Here is an 11,437-nt window from a genome sequence, read left to right as displayed (position 1 = left end):
CTGGCTACTTTTCTGAATACTGGCACTTAGTGACAAGTAGTTCCAATGGAAACATGCATGCAGAATTATTTGTTTATAAACATTTTTCAGTAAGTTAGTTGTTGTTATATGCCTTCAAGTCGATTATGACTTATGGCGACCCTATGAATCTTTTGGATGTACTCATAGGCTTTTCTTGGTAAGTGTCAGGCCCAGGATGGGACTCAGGAACCAGGCTTGTGGTTGAAAGCAATTCAGTTTTTATTAAGGTAATATCCAAACATAGACTGCGCCTTCTCATGAAGCAACACAGAGTTATAGATCCTGCGACGTGGAAGAAAGTTGACAGAGCAAGAAACTGCTTTCCCGCCTGTTTCTTAAGAAGGGGGCAAACGGCCGCGGAGCCTTTCGCTCCTCCTTACCGGATCCTCAGTTGCCACCCTCCTTCTCCCCCCACTTTCTGTCTCTTCAACTGTCTTCGAGTACGCGGCGACGGGGGAAGCATGGGCCCCTCCTCTTCTGAAGTCTCCGACTCTGGTACGGGGGAAAGGGAGGGGGCAGGCTTTGAACTTTCTTCAGGCTTCTCTGTCTGGAGCAGCCCTCCCTCTTCCCCCGTCTGTTCTGAGCTTCGGAGCAGCGGAGGCGTGGGAACCTCCAGGGGAGATTTTGCAACTGTAAAACCCTCAAGTCCCCGTTGCTAGGTAACTCTATCTCTGGAATTTCCTCTGCTTCGTCTTCGCTCCACTTGGGCGAAGTGGCCCCCTCCCTTCTCTCCAGTTCTTGTGAATTCCATTGATCTAAATCCCTGGGACCCCAACCCTGCGTCCCGACAGTAAGAGGTGTTCAGAGGTGGTTTACCTTTGCCAACCTCTAAGCTGATGGCACCCAGTATTCCCAGGCAGTCTCCCATCCAAGTACTAAGCAGGCCCGACCCTGCTTAGCTTCTGAGATTAGATGAGATCAGGTGTGTTCAGGGTAGTATGGCCGCAGTATTTTTGAAAGCAATGAGAGCAATTAGGTATGTACTTTGTAGTCAAACGCTGTAGCTCAGATCCAATAATGGATAATTAAAATGGATTAAGGGCTCTTTCAGTTGGTGGGTGACAACAGGATTTTCTGGGCCCAGTATGCAGTGTTGATCGGGGCCTTTTGCGGGACTCACAAAAAAGACACAGATTTGTGCATGAAAATTGCATGCACTGTATGTCATTTGCAAATTTGTGCCAAAGGAGTTGGTGGGCCCAAAAATAAATCAGGGGCCATGCCCAAATGATACAACGCCCTACACACAGAATACCAACCGGTGAAGCTTTCCCCATAATTGTAGTTCCACACTTGGAAAAGCCTCCTCTGTTTCATATCCGCCTGCCAGATAACTGTAAAAGGCACAAGAGTCCTGCTGTCCTCCAGCGCCAACCCTAATTCATGTAAAGATATCAAATTTCATGACTTGTTAGTGAGATGTGTTGCTGTTGGGCTTTCATCTGCTGTGCTTAGGCTGACAATAGTACGTTCAGTGTCAGACCACACATTGTATTTCAAATGGAGGGGTTAAAAACATCGAAGTTTTGCAGCAATTTGGATGCTCTTGCTGGGATAAAGTCAAGATTTAAATAGTTAAAAAGCAAGTACTGTATTAGTTTGTTGTGGTCATTTATTTATACCTCATAATAACTCGGTCATGAAGCTCATTGGGTGGCCTTGGGCTAGTCACTGTCTCTCAGCCTAACCTTCCACACAGGACTGTTGTTATGAAAAAATGGAAAAGAGGCGAGCCAGCAGTAACCACTCCCCCACACCCCATTTTTTCCTCCACCATGGGTAGAAAGCAGTTGACTATTCCTCCTTACATATTGCTGCTACAATCAACTATACCACCACCCGCACTGCTGAATTTACCTAGGGAAAAACTCTAACACACCAAGAGGCTGAATAACAATAACACATCAGTTGTGACACACACAGTGAACATTTCTCTCCTCTCCGCCATTCCAGTGACACAGGGTGCAACAGCAATGGCACATTTGGGCAACTGTACGGGTCCTTCTGCTGGACGTCTGGGCATCTGCACCTCTCGTACTTGCCCTTCTAAGCGGTCCTGCTGTAGAAAACCTATTTATTGAACGTTAATCCTGATTTGCTTGGACAAAGCTTACAAAGAGTTTTGATTGCATCTGGTCTTTACTGAGCATTCATTCTGATTTATTTGCAGGGCGGTTACATGACCATGAGCATTCGTCCTCCATACATCCCAATTACACATCTTCTCATTGATCCTTTCTTTCTCCCACACTTTTCAATGCATCTCCCCATCACTTTCCAAACTGCAAGAAGTCTGATTCTTTTTCAAAGTGAATTTGGTATTGGGAAAACACCTTAATCTACCTTAATTGTGCAAATGTAAAGTTTCAATTTGCACTTGAATACCTCCCAAAAATGCTGCTAGTCTGGAGATGCCCAAATGGAAAGGGAGGAAATTCTCATGAATTACATCTCACTTTGCCCAGATTACATCTCTATGTCATGCCCAGTAGGGTAGATGGAATATAGCAGGATTCACAAGAAAACTGAAATACACATCCCTCAATTTTTGAAGGTCAACTGAAAATCCACCTTTAATTTACATTTGCTATGAACCCCCCCCCCCAAATATACATATCTAGTCTCTTGGCGGTGTGGACATCTGTTGGCCATAAGTGCTGATTTAAGGGTGAAAAGGAGCATTAGGTACAGTACATTGCACCCCTTTGGCAACTAAACAACTGTAAGGTTATGAACTGTAGCACTAGATGTAAATGGATATTGGATTCCTGTTGGTCTGATTTGAGTTGCATGTGCCTGCCAGCACTCGGGGGCTCCTCCCAGGCCCATGGGCATGCTTGCTGTGTTAAGGCAGCCTGCCTGTGACCTAGGGAGGGCTCTATGGGGATGGTCCCTTTCCCCCCTTTGCCCCCTACAGGCTCCTTGGATCTCTTGAGGTGGCGATGCTGGTGCAGCAGCTGTCTCAGGAACCGCTGCTGAAGGGTCTCCATGACACTCCTGCTGCCAATCCAGGGGAGGCGCCTGGAACAGCCAAGGCGCCCTCTGCAGCACCTACCCTGTGGAACTCGCTTCCCTTAAATATTAGACAGGCGCCATCTCTGTTATCTTTTCGGCGCCTATTGAAGGCTTTCCTCTTTCAACAAGCCTTTTAAGTTGAGACCTTATCCCAGTCTGTGCCTGTGTTGGAATTGCTTTTTAAGATGTTTTAAAACCTTTTTTTAAAAAAAACACGTTTTTAATCATTTTTTTTTAAAAATGATGTCTTGAAAGCTTTTTACAAAATGTGTTTTCAAAGATGTTTTCTTTTAATGTTGCCCTGAGCTCCTGCTAGGAGGAAGGGCAGGATATAAATCAAATAAATAAATAAATAAATAATGTATTTTAAGGTCTGTTTTTATGATGCGTTAAAAGTGTTTTTAATGCTTTTCTTTGCCGCCCTGAGATCCTGTTGGGAGGAAGGGTGGGATATAAATCTAACAATAAATAAATTCATTATAGTCAAAAACGTTGTGGTTTACGAATATACCTATAGGCCACAGCTGGTGGGGAGGGTGGGAGTGTGCAGTCGATAGCTGGCGGCAGCATGTCTTCATGGGCCAAAGAACTCCCTCGCCAGGTGGCCTTGCCTGTCAGTGAAGACGTGTCATTAGGGAGGAGGGAGCGTCTCCTGATGGGATCTATAGGTGTTGCAGCTTATGAACCAGCAGGAAGTCACATTCCTCACACACCCATCTCAGCTTTGGCGTGGCTCCATGGCCTTGGGAGCGCTTGGAAGACTCTGCTTCCCTCTGGGGCCCTGCACGTGGGATGATGAGATGGAGGCTGCGCAGGCAAATTCCGGCCACCTACAGGGGGTCTGGTCGGACCACTGGTAGTAGGCACTCTGTTGTGGGTGACCATTGTCTGGCTGGCAGCCACACTGACTCCAGACTGCTATGGCAGTGTGCCCATCGAGATCCTCAGCCTGATCCTGCTGGCAGAGGCCTTCTGTGGATCTGAGAAGGATTCCCTAACTGGTGCGCATAGGTGGAGCGGTGGGTGGGTGGGCGAGCGGGGGTGGGGCTCCCAGTGTCCAACCTGCCCTGGAGGTGCACAGTGATGCCAGCGAAGCTCAAGGAAGCTCCCAGCAATATGCAGAGGAGCACTCCAGGTGGGAAGTGCTGAGCATTTGTCCCCCAGGAGCAGCCAGACCAGGCGCCCCCTGATGAGGAGCCCAAAGGGGAAACAACGTACACAAACATGGCAGCAGATGCCACCCTACCGGCAACGCATGCCCCAGCTGTGGGCATCATACCTCTGGCACCCATTGCTGTCTGTTGAGTTTCTATCTGTGGAAGTCAGAGTGGCACCACCATTCCAGCTGTGCCTGACCCCAGGTGGTGAGTCGCGCATGCCTGCCAGCACCCGGGGGCCCTTCCCAGGCACAGAGGAGGGGAGTCATTGCAGAGTCCTCTGCAGCCATTCTGCTATGTCGGTATGCATCTCCTGGAGGGCCTCCTAGTGGCAGCCACCACCACCCCATCCACCATACCCTGGACACTCCAAACGGATGCCGACATTGGCACTGGGGAAGGGGCAACACAGCTGTGGGCAATATTGGCATCCATTCGAAGTCTCCAGGGTATGGTGGATGGGGTGGTGGTAGCTGCCACTAGGAGGCCCTCCAGGAGATGTGTACTGACATAGCCGAGTGTGTTATGAGGAATCAAATATTGGGAATTTTTAATCTTTGATTCATCTCAGTGAACCAGAGTTTGAAAAGGCCTACAACAGCAAAGATTCCTGGGAAACAACCCCTCTGTGACCTCTGACTACATATCTTGCAATGCCTGAAGGTATAGACTCCCTGACTCCCATGGAAATTTGGGATTTGTCACCCAGTAAGAATAGGCGCTCCTTTCAAACAAAGGAAATGCTTATGATAATCTAGGCCATCAGGAGGAGACAGAATAGCTCCTTTCAAACTAGGAGGTGTTGTGCATTTCTAAGCCTTCGGAGGAGACAGGATAAACTCCTGTCAAACAAAGAAACTGTTTTACACAAGGATTATGATGATCTTAACCTTGAGGAATCATCAGGAATCTACAGCGGGGAGATCACACCTATTATCTGGGAACTTATCAGGAAATGAGTGGGTTCACACCTTCCTGATGACATTCACTTTGGGGTCAGTTTAGTTAGGAAAAGGTATAAAACATGAGGAGTGAGAAGGGGAGGGCAGTTCCTCTTCTGGAGGGCTCCAACAACTGCTTTTCTTATCAACGCACGCTAGCATCTTTGGGACAATTTCAGAGCTAAGGATCTTGAGTGAGATCTTTCAAATCTGGCGCTGGTTACAAAGGGTGGATCTTTTGCTCATTGGGCTAGATACGAAAGTCTCTCTCTCAGCCTTAGTCTTGCAGCAACTATATGCAACTTCTGGGCCTTTTCTTTCCTTTTTTCTCTCTGTGTGGGTGAGCTTAATGTGAAAGTGTTCATAGAGCTAGTCTCTTTGCTTTAGTCTATCCAGCGTTGCTGAACAAACAAATGAGTAATAGTTAGAAAGCTGCAATTGTATACTGCAATATGTTTCCCTTGTTCCGTCTCTTAATAAAACCACTCTTTCTTTTACTTTCAGTGTATGTGTTATTGGGTTAAGGGTGAAATTATACATGCTGTGGGGGTGAGGTGCGGGTAACTCCAGCAAAAGATCCTGGTGCTCTCTTTTGGGGACTTGGATTTCTAGTGAGCTCTGCTCATGAGGAAGTTCAAGGGCCTGTCATAACAAGTGGCACCAGAGACTCCTGCAATGACTCCCCTCCTCTGTGCCTTGCAGGAGGCTGGGCAGGGTGAAGGGGCTGCCTGTACTGGGGGAAGTCCCACCACCTCTGGTGGGAAGAGCTATGGGGTAGGGGAGGAGGAGATGGTGGTGGTTCGGGGTGGCCATCCCCAGGGACACCCTGGCCTAAGGCACCCGCATGGATGCGCACTAGCATCTCTGGGGCACGCATGGTGCTTGATTTTGTGCCTGGCTCCTGTCTTTCAGTATCTGCCCATGTGTGCTGCATGCTGTTTGAGGTGGAGGGTGACTGTGTGTGTGGTGGGTGTGCAGTCAGGGTGTGTGCTTGGACTGGCCCTACTATTAGGCAGAGTGGGATAGCCACCTCAGATGGCATAAGCTAAACAGCAGCAGTGGTGGCCTCTTTCCCCAAACTCCAGAGCCCCCTGGCTTTTCCTCGACTCCTCAGCCAGCCGTACCAAGGCACTCTTGTAGCTCACCTGGCCTGCACAGTCTGTCTGTCCTAGTCGACCTTCCCTGACACATCACAGACAGTGCCCTTGGAAAGTCCCCTGATCATGTGAGCAGGAGGAGGCCATGCACTCTGTTCATATGATGTGTGAAGAGAATTGTAGTCTAAAACATCTGGAGGGCACCAGGTTGGGAGAGACTCTGTGTTGTATCTGGAGCCACTCTTAAAGATTGGGTGGAAACTGCAGCTGGTACAGAATGTGGCTGCAAGACTTTTAACTGGGGCAGTTCACTGGGAACCTCCATCACTAATATGGAGAGAACTTCATTGGTTGCCACCAGCCGGTTCCTGAGACCTTTGTTCTATCAGGCCCCATATGGCATAAACTGAAGACTTAAAGCAGTGGTCCCTTCAGGACTAGAGCAGGGCAGGCATCCAGGGGCCCCAGCAGCCCTCCCCACAAATGAATCTCCTTTACCTGTCCCTACCTCCCTGCTTTTTCTATGGCAAAAACAGCTTCCAGCATCAATTGGTAATCTTTGTTGCACCCATTAGCAGCAGATACTCTTGCTCTCTTTGCCACTGGGCTGGTGTGGAGGAGTCAGTGTGTGCCCCTGGCTCCAAACAAAGAGCAGGTAAGCGTGAGGAGCCGCTTATTGACATCGATCTTCAAAACAGCCAGCTGGCTGAATGGAGGGGTACTGTTGTGCGTGAGTGAGAATGAAGTTATGTCAGCCTCAAGACATCTAGCTCTGCTCCAAGGGAGCATCACTCCTGCCCCAACAAAAGTTGTTGGGCCAGTGAGCATGGCATGGCATGGCCAATGGAGATCCATGGGCTAGTGGGGGGAGGGGTCCTGGCAGGCCTCATTTAGCCCACAGGCCAGAGATTCCCCACCTTTGAACACCAAAAGGAAAACTTGTCCCTGACTCTTGTTTATGAGCAATGTGAGTCATGTTCACTTTCCCCAACTGTTATCCATCTCAGAGTTTGGAGCCACATCTGGGAGGTTTTGCAAACATGTTTTTTTCTCCAGCCATGCATCTGTGCAGGGAGCCATGTAAAGCATTCAGGATGTTGCCAAACCATTCCCCATCCATAATTATCAAAATCATAGTGATTCCTTCTCATTTTCTTCTTAGCAAAGCCCCAGGGATTTCTTCAAAGACAGCCTTTGAATCCACAAAAATAAAGCGCAGAATCAAGAACAACATGAGGTGACGTCTTGCATTAGAGCCTGAAAAGACTCGTGAATAAATGTCTCTTGTGCCCTTGAGAGCAGGGGCTGAGATTTAGGGCAGGTGAGGAAGACGATGTGTGTGTGAGGTTGACTTCCACCCCTTTCAGAAGTGAAGTCTTGGATCGGCTCCATCAGCACTAGGAAAGCCACTGAACCTTGCAAAAATGGTTTGACTTGATCTAAGGATTATTTTTAGTTGAGGGGAAGAACCACAAGGGAATGTTCCTGCTTCTGTTTCTGCTGCTGCTGCCTTATACAGACTGTGGGATGCTGAAGGCAAAATGCTCCTTGACTCTGGAGAGAGATCAGATTGACCCATCCAATTATTACAGGCCAGGAGACCACTTCATTGGTGGGGTCATCTCTCCCAGAAAAGCTTTATTTCATCCACACGTCTTCAACAAGCCTTCCTCTACCAGCTTTATCGGGTGAGTCAATTTCAGGGGTCGGAGTGACTGTTGCTCCACTTGCTACCATTTTCATGAACTCCCATCATTCCCAATTATTAGGACCTTCCCCGCTCCTGCAAAATCCCTGTCCTGTTCTGCCTTCAAGGAGAGACGTGGGGGATGCATCAGTGCTAAGGCATTACTCATTTTCTAGCCTGCCTTTTCTGCCGCTGCTGCTGGCAAGGTCCCTTTCCAACAGTAAATTATAGCAGCATAACAAAATGACCAACTTTAATATACCTACCCACCCCTTTTTATTTCAAGACATTCCTATTTACCCAGGCATTTGATAGCTGTAGGAAGTTGTTGCTCACAACCTGGATAGTAAGGGATGGAAAATGCTTTTATCTGCTATTGTTTATTAGAATATTTTAATCTGTTATATTGTTCTCTGCCCTGGGCTCCTTCAGAAGGAAGGGCTGAATGTAACTTTCATAATAATCATCCCTGTGAACAGATATGGGACTGGGGCTAAGGCTGTTCTTTCTTGGTTTTGCAAGTGGAGAAGGCCAGAGCACTTTCTCTTTGCTGCTACTTGTGATTCCCCTCCAGAGGTGGCCGTTATGTCAGAAAATGTTGCCAAATTGCAGCTTTTCTCTAGTAAAGTTGGACCAAATCCACTTTGCAATTAATCACTGTATCAGCTCTTCATAACTTTTCAAAGAAAGAAACTCTTATAGACCGCTTCCAGCCAGACAACCTGTTTCTTGAGCATTCATTCAAATTGTTATTTTGCACAAAGTTGGCAGGGAGGTTAGAAAACAGCCACAGTTTGCTGAGAATTCATTCTGAAGTGTTTGCATTATATGGTGGTGGATTGTTATCCTACAATTTCCAGTGCATTTTCCCATCACTTTCCTTTGGTTTGAGGGGGGTCAGTGGTTGGAAATGAGACAGGGTTGCCCAAGAGCTGAAATCCACTTTAAGTGTGGAGCTGGAGGCAAAGGAATTAGCCGAGTAATGATCAGTTAGGGAGAACAGCCAGAGGGTAGTCAGTGAGGTTTGGAAGGAGAATTAGGGGAGGGGGGTTAGATGTAATCTTGTCTATTAGAGATAGGAGGGTGTGTGGTTTCAGCCTCTGAGTGTGTTTCTAGGTGAAGTGCATTTGCACGTGAGTGTATCTGCTATGGCATCACTTGATCTGTAGTGTGTTCTAAGTAGGGATTCAGTTCTCATTTAAAGGCAAACTTGCTCGAATTCGCACTTTCTGAAACAGCCATCATTCAAAATTTGCACCTCTCAGAATTCTGCATTGCAGTTTTCCACCCATGCATATACTAGGGTAAAGTCAGCATTAAAATGCATGTTTGTAAAGTGTGTGTTATGTGCCTTCAAGTCTATTACTACTTACGGCGATCCTATAAATCAGCAACATCCAATAGCAACTATTGAAAAGATCTGTTCAGATCTTGTAAGTTCAGGTCTATGGCTTCCTCTTTTTCTACTCCCTTCTGTTTTTCCCACCATTATTGTCTTTTCTAGTGAATCGTGTCTTCTCATGATGTATCCAAAGTATGATTCTGAAGTGTTTTATGTTACATGGTGTTGCATTGTTATCCTTCACTTTTCAGTTCATCTTCACATCACGTTCCTTTGGTTTTGGGGGTTTGGTGGTAGTTGAACGTGTGAGGAGGGTTGCACAAGAGCTGAAATCCACTTTAATTCTGCAGCTGGAGTCAAAGGAATCAGCAGACTAATGATCAGCCAGAGAGAATAGCCAGAGGGAAGGCAGCCCAGAGAGGCAGTGAGCCTTGGTGGGAGAATGGGGGGAGGGGGGTTACTGGGGAGGGTTGTGTGTGACTTCAACTTCTGGTTATGTTTGTAGGTGAATTGCATCTGCATTTGAGTACATCTGCTATGGTATCACTTGATCTGTAGTGTGTTCTAACTAGGCAAACTTATCCTGATTAGCTCTTTCTAAATCACAGCCATCCTTCAAAATTCCCACCTCTCAGAATTCTGCATTGCAGTTGCATGTACTAGGGTAAAATGAGCAGTAAAATGCATTGCTTCATAAAATAACATGCAAAATGTATAGTATAAGGGAAATTGCTTTGCAGAAATGTGCATATAATGTGCATATTAGGCAAAATTTCATCATGACCTCTTTTTGTTTTTTACTTCCCGTAATATCCATTTTGTGCTGGTGCTCACAAAACGTTTATCAGGGTCAGAGTGACAGCACCTTGCTTCTTTGTCAGGATTAGGCAAGCTCTAGTCCCTGGGCTGATCTTGGCATGTCAGGGGGTCCAATGTGGCCACCCGAGGCCACGTTCCCAAAACACGTCCATCTCCCATCCTTGGACATCACTGGTGAACTCACAGTTTCAGTTCTTTTGTTTTTTCATTTTTCCAGTGTGGCATTTTGCCTTGTGGCTTTGACTCTGGAGCAGTGTTTTCATAAGCAAAGTTCTAGAAATTAAATTTATTTATTATTTGACTTATATCTCGCCCTTCCTCACTGAAGGAGCCCAGAGTCTATGTTATCAGAGAAGCATGAATCTAACCTGTTTATATTCACTGAATTCAAGATGATGATATGATATGTATATTCTTGTAGCAAATTACCAACAACGTACCGGCAGTTCCTCTCCTTCTCATTTGCCATTCAGGAGATCAACCAGAATCCCAGGCTCTTGCCCAACATCACCCTGGGCTACAGCATCCATGAGAACTTTTTTAATGAAAGAGTGACGTACGATGCTTTGTTAGACCTTCTGTCTACTGGGGATGCAAAAGTTCCAAACTACAACTGTGGAAGACGGAATAATTTACTCGCAGTTCTTGAAGGGGCTGATACTGAAATCTCCATCCAGATGTCAGGCTTGTTGGGCATCTGTAAAATTCCCCAGGTAGGAATGGATTTGCTGGCTGATCCTAATTCCATGTTCCATGTGCTTAATTTTCTTTTGCAATCTCTCCAAAGGATTACTCAAACAGTGAGAGGGGTGGGCCCCTCTGCCTCCCTTCTGCAATCTGTGGCAGTAGCCGCGGATCGCACAGCAGGAGCTTCCGCCTGCCCACCATTCCCTCACCCCACCTACCTGTCTCCTGCCTTTTAGCATTGCCCTTAATGAAGATGGCGGCTGAGGTTTCCCTAAGGTACTGAAGCCCCTGCCACCATCTTGGTTGATGGCAGAAATGTGCACAGGAAGCACGGATACGAGCCATCAACAAAGATGGTGGCGGAGGCTTCATCCTCATAGGGAAACCGTGGCCGCCATCTTGGTTAATGGCAATGCTGAAAGACAGGAGACAGGTAGGTGGGGCCGTGGGAGGGCTGCGCATGCACACACACACATGTGCACATGCTGGGGCACCAGGGCAAGCTGATGCCCAAGGGCCCCGGCACGTCTGGGGCCAGCCCTGGGTGGATGTCCAAAGTGAGACTGGAGACAGACTGCAGGCCTGAGCCCTCACACAAGTATATTAGGGCAAGATGCATACTATTCACAAAACTAGGCAGTCCCTCTTGGGATTTCCCCTTCCACAGCATC

The 11,437-nt window shown here is 47.2% G+C and overlaps 1 pseudogene; it reads right to left on the bottom strand.

The window, feature by feature from the left end:
* Positions 1 to 852: 852 nt before the first annotated feature.
* Positions 853 to 970, bottom strand: LOC133382521 (5S ribosomal RNA; annotated as a pseudogene).
* Between the last annotated feature and the right edge of the window lie 10,467 nt (positions 971 to 11,437).

Source organism: Rhineura floridana, chromosome 3 (genome assembly GCF_030035675.1).
Source record: "Rhineura floridana isolate rRhiFlo1 chromosome 3, rRhiFlo1.hap2, whole genome shotgun sequence".
NCBI classification, from domain to species: Eukaryota; Metazoa; Chordata; class Lepidosauria; order Squamata; family Rhineuridae; genus Rhineura; species Rhineura floridana.
The sequence above is the reverse complement of the archived record's forward strand: the minus strand, read 5'-3'. Positions and strand labels throughout refer to the sequence as shown.